Here is a 5,871-nt window from a genome sequence, read left to right as displayed (position 1 = left end):
GGGGGGGGATTGTGTACCATTGAATTAGTTTTGAGGGAAGGGATCAAAGGAATGCATGAGGTTAAGGGTCAAAGTATAGCAAGGGCTGGTAACGATATACAACCCGTTGTAGATCTGAAAACTATGTCATACCATATTTTAAAATAAAGCAGCTTTTGTGACTTTTTTGGTATTATAAACATGTGTTTTTCAATATTGTGTAAATTTAAACATTTTATTGCAAAGAAAAAACATCATTCTATAAAACCTCAAGTGAAGTTCAGATTTAAACTAGGTTTTGACAGAACAGGAGCCCTCTCTGTCTTCAATCTTGCCTTTCTCCACATCTATCCTGTAAAGAAGACAAAAATGAGTCTCATTTTCTCAACCTTGTCTTTGAACCACCCAGGAAAGATACCATAGCATGATCAATCTTGTCCCTGAAAAAGTACAATCCCCAGAACAGTATAACATCACCTTCTTAGTTTTGTCTGCAGAAACTCCAGATATGAATGGTTTCCATATGGAACAAGTTGCTATCTTTGAAATTTCAGACACATCTTACTGGCCAGAGCATGGAGCAGCAACACTGTCTGGCCCCAAGCAGCATTAATCTCATTCCATTCCATAGAAATTCTGGTCAGGTGACCCAATTTGAAGTTTACTCATGGTGCCAAATTGTCCACTGTTCCAGATATGAAAGGAGACATTAAAGATGGTGGTATTCTTCAGCTAGTCCAGCGACATCTGGGCATAATGCATCTAGTTTTCTATACTCCTGAGCTGATCATCCAGCTCCGGTTGTTGCTGCTTAAATTCACTGATATTGAGCTTCCTTCTGATTCAGTCTCTGCCTCAGCCTAGATCTTTTCAAGATGTCACTATCTTGTGGTTCTTTTCCACATCTTCCAACTTCTGAGTCACCCTTTCTTTCTCCAATGCCAGTTCCTTTAGCTCCATCTGGAGTTGTTTACTGTCATCCTCATTCATTTGCTTTAAAAGCTCCAAACAACATCTGTAGTTCTGACAGTCATTTTCAGTGACATCCAGCTAGGTGTTAAGCTGGTTTAAGAAAGTATCCACCTGTGCATTCCTCACACAGGGGTGATATATCTATCTGGCCTGATATGATGTCAAAAAGATCTCCAGTGACCTTCAGTCTTCAGCTGAGGTTTTCCACTGTGCCACCATCAGATGGCTCTCCGATCAGAGTGAAGCTGCTGGCACTTTTGTAGACATTATCCTGCAGACAGCAGACCCCCTCCATCCCCCCAATCCTGTCCACAGGCCACATGAGAGAGCAGAGAGAGACCTCCTCCACCTTTGGTAAAGAATAGGGTGCTGAGGAGTAGGCACCTGGTTGAGGGGAAGAATCTACAAGAGACACAATCCTGAGCGTTCCAATAAATGGCTCCTCTCCTGAGTTAGTTTCTTCCTCCTATGTCTCTCCTTGTATCACCTGGACTGTGGCAAGTAATGAAGTTGTGAGTCCTGGATGGTGATATGGATATTGAAACTCATGTCCAGTTTCAGAGGCTGGCTGCAGCACTGACACACAAAGCTTACCTGCATGGTACTGCTAGACATCTTAGACTCCTCCATTCCTCTGGGCCTCAGAGCCCACCAACTAGGTCCAGTTTACTGCAGAGGCAACATAGCCCTGGGTCTGCCCCAGAAAATAAGGCCTCCAAAATCATCACTGCCAAGATTTTTCCTTCATTTTAAAGAAACATTTTGAGCTCTTAATATTATTTGCCTCCCGTGAGTGAAATAAGGAGGTTTTAAGAAGGAGGGTAGCCAGGATCAATATCATTTAGACCAATTAGTCCTTAAAAAGAACTCTGAGATGCTTTTGTGTTTGTTTATTATGATCATAAGTCAATGAAGGAGTTAAGAGTAGGAAAATAGAAAGAGAAGAGGCACTATTTAAAAGTAGTAATGACTACTACATGGTGTAATATCAACAGAAAAATCTTAGAGAAAATTCTGGATACACTTGTGTATTATTGGAATTATCACAAAGCATGCATTATACTTAAATTTAAGATATTTAAGTACATGCAACCACTATGGAAAGCTGTATAGCGCTTTCTAAAAAAGTTGCAAATAGAAATACCATTTGACCCAACAATTTCACTACTGAGAATATACCCTAAAGAAATTATAACCACCACACAAGCAGATATATGCACACCCATGCTTTTTGTGGCTTGGTTCACAATAGCAACGAGCTGGAAACAACCCAAGTATCCATCAACAAAAGAATGGATAGAGAAGCTTTGATATAGTCATACAATGTAATACTATGCTGTAATGAAAAACAAGGAACTCATGAAATATTATGTAAAATGAGTAACCCTGGAAGACATTATGCTGAGTGAAATATCTCAGTCACAAAAGGAAAACTATTGCATAGGGCCACAGTTTTAAAATGGGACTGGCATCGGGGTTGAGGGAAGACTCAGAAAGAGGGGATAAATAATGTATACTGCATTGAAACAGATGAGGGAGAGAATTTTGGATATATGATTAGGTATTATTGTCATGACAGGAGTCCAGAATAAAGGCTGCACAGTGGAGTGGGCTTGGGGGAAGGGATTGTACAACAATGAAAGAATTTTTCTTTTACTTTTCAAAGAGAAGAGTGAATTGTGAGGGTAGGGGCAGGGGGGGAGAAGTGCAACAATGAATGAATAGAAACCCCAAGTCTCTGTAACTTTCATTAAAATTAATAAGAAAAAAAGATATTTAAGGAACATTACAGAAGTATATATAATTATCTGCTTAACTATTAATTCATACTATAAGGTGAAGAAATACTTTTACAACTAAAAATATAATGGAAGTCAATTCAACTGCTTATCATTGGACAGCTTTGATTTAAATAAAATATATACAAAAGGTTTTTAATTGATAGATCTTAACAGTAACCATTCTAATTATTTTTATAAGATGTAATAAATACATATCCCCCCAAAAAAATAAATGTATATCCATTGTTGTTGCTGTGATGTGCCATCAAGTCGCCTGCGACTCATAGCGACCCTATGTACAACAGCCCTAAACTCTGCTCTGTCCTGAGCCAATTGCACTGTGTCTGAAACTCCCATCCCGATTATCCCAGTCACTGAATCAATCCACCTCATAGAGGGCCTTCCCCTCCTGTGCCATCCTTCCACCCTCCCAAGCAAGATGTCCTTCTCCAAGGACCTGTCTCTCCTCACAATTATGTCCAAAGTATGTTAGACAGAGCCTCAGAATCCTTGCCTCCAAGGAGCCACCCGGTTTAACCCTTTCCAGGACAAATCTGTTTGTTTTCCTAGCAGTCCATGGTACTCTCAATACTCTTCTCCAGCACCACAGCTCAAAGGCATCAATTCTCCTTCCATCCTCCTTGGTCATTGTCCAATTTTCTGATGCATAACAAGTGATTGTGAAGACCATGGCCTGTATCAAACGCACCTTAGTCTCCAGAGAGACACCACTGCTCTTCAGTACTTTAAAGAGATCCCTAACAGCAGACTTTCCCATGGCAATGCGCCTTTTAATTTCCTGGCTGCTGGTGCCAAGAGTGTTGATTGTGGAGCCAAGCAAACTAAAGCTGTGTACAATTTCAATCTCTTCAACCATCCATCCTGATGCTGCCAATTGGTCCAGTGGTGAGAATCTTTGTCTTCTTGACACGGAGCCTCAATCCATATTGCAGGCTGCAGTCCTTGACACTCTGCAGCAGGCGCTTCAGGTCCTCCTCAGTTTCAGCAAGCAGGGTTGTGTCATCCGCATAACGCAGATTGTTGATAAATCGTCCACCAATCTTGACCCCACATTTCTCCTCATAGAGCCCAGCCTCCCGGATAATCTGTTCTGCATATAGGTTGAAAAGGTATGGGGATAGGATGCATCCCTGGCGTACGCCCTTCCTGCAAGGGAACACTGCATGGTTCAAAATATATCCATTAGATTTCCAAATCATTTTAAATGGCTGCAAAATTAATCTGAAATTACGGAAGTAATAATGTTTGACAGTTATTAATTTGAGTAAAAATGTTTTACATAATTTACTACAGCACTTTTGCCTACAATTTTCCATCAATTATAACTCAGTTCTATCTTAAACTATATCATTCATTTCTCTAATCTAATCAGACATATCTTACTAATCATGGCATTTTTGTCTTGAAAGTCAGGATAGGTTCTCATAATTCTTCCTAAATGAGATCACCAAGCAGTGATAACCAACCAAATGAAGTCAACACAGGCATCCTTTGTCATTCTATCAGAGATTAAAGCACTTAGACAATAGCACTGTGTCATGATGTCTGTAATGAAGCTTAAGATACTTCAATATAGACTGCACATTATCAAAAATATCAATTTGTCCCCATTAAGGCTATGTATCCAACAAGTAGTGGCTAACATGTTAACAAAACTGCCACAATGTGACAACTTTTATAAATTATTCAATAACTAATATGTGATGTTTTGCTATGAGATACCTATTAAGTGAATTAGCAATGAACATAAATTAGGTCTAACTGGTCAAATATTCAGTTTGCCAGCATAATGGATTGTCATAAATAGTTTCTCATTAGTAAAATCCATAGATTCAAGAAAAAAGGATTAACTAAATATTATTATATTGGCTATCCTACAGGATAGAGAACATGGCATACATAAGTAAATAGAATATAAAAATATAGTATGAGCTTAGCTTGTATTTCTAAAGAAGATACCCAATACTTAAACCTTAAATGGTCCCAGGGTCAAAGGATATCTGGCTTCCTAATGCTGGCACAAAGTTTACAGCAACTTGCCACTAAAATTGTCTCTTGTAAAGCTTTCAGATAAAATATGGACTAAGAGAATTAAGAACTAAGGATTTCAGCAAGTCCATTTTGTGTATATTTCTCATCTGTTGCCAATAAATGTTTGCTTAGTGAACGTCTGTATACTTGAGACTAGCTTTCCATTAAATCTGGTATATAGCGTTTGCAGAGGAGTGACTAACAATCATCAATCTCTAAAAATTGGTGACTGTTATCTATGATAAAGAATTTAATAGCGGTACATAGGAAAACTGTAGTTAAGGTTGCAAAACATGTACACTTTAAATACCTATGCTGACATGTAAAATATCTAGATCCATAACAAAGTTGAAATATGTAATAAATCAATAGATAGCAATGTGGAATACTATAAAATTTTATTCCATAGTGTTTCTGTTTTTACTGGTAGCCAGCAAGTAGGTAATTTAGAATGATTTTTAAAACTTAGTAATTGACCTCATGGTGTTTAAAGAACTCCAGGCAACAGGTTAAGGAATAAAAAGAAGTTATTTTAACCAATATAAAGTTTCTTTATACATGTCCAGTGCTGTCAAAAGTTAATGCCAGAAGAGAAATCTCCATCTCTACCCAAATTTGCTGGGGATATACTTTCTGAACTATAATTTTAGGAGAGATTTCAAGAGCTTGACACAAGTGCAAAGGATATCTCCAAATATAAAAATCTATTTAATAGCACAATCAAGGAGCTTTGATGTAACCTTAAATTAACTGGAAGTTACTAATAAAGACACATAATTCAAATCCACCAGCTGGTCCATGGAAGAAGGATGGGCAATGTCCTCCCACACAATTAACTGCCTCTAAAAATCTGCTCTGGATCTGACCGAATAGTACAAAACATAACAACAAAAGAACCAGCAGTGTAGAGGGCAGCTAAAAAGCAAATATCAAGAGAGGAATTCAGTAAAATTCTATATACTTTTCAAAGTAAAGAATATACTGAATGAAAAATTATATGCTATGGAGTATTAATTTATACTAACTTTCTGTGTGAAAAGACATTTTAAAAAATACATGACATATTATAAAAAAGCATGACAAACAA

The 5,871-nt window shown here is 37.8% G+C and overlaps 1 protein-coding gene and 1 pseudogene across 1 annotated transcript in view; both read right to left on the bottom strand.

Moving 5' to 3' along the window:
• The window catches only part of LOC102850627 (microcephalin-like), a 229,600-nt gene that overhangs the window by 1,907 nt on the left and 221,822 nt on the right, over window positions 1–5,871 (bottom strand). The gene's annotated exons all lie outside the window — the stretch shown is intronic.
• LOC102848174 lies at window positions 271–1,581 on the bottom strand (annotated as a pseudogene).

This window comes from Elephantulus edwardii, unplaced genomic scaffold (assembly GCF_000299155.1).
Source record: "Elephantulus edwardii isolate Elephantulus edwardi_28Jun2011 unplaced genomic scaffold, EleEdw1.0 scaffold00154, whole genome shotgun sequence".
NCBI lineage: Eukaryota > Metazoa > Chordata > Mammalia > Macroscelidea > Macroscelididae > Elephantulus > Elephantulus edwardii.
This window is presented reverse-complemented; position numbering and strand designations above follow the sequence as displayed.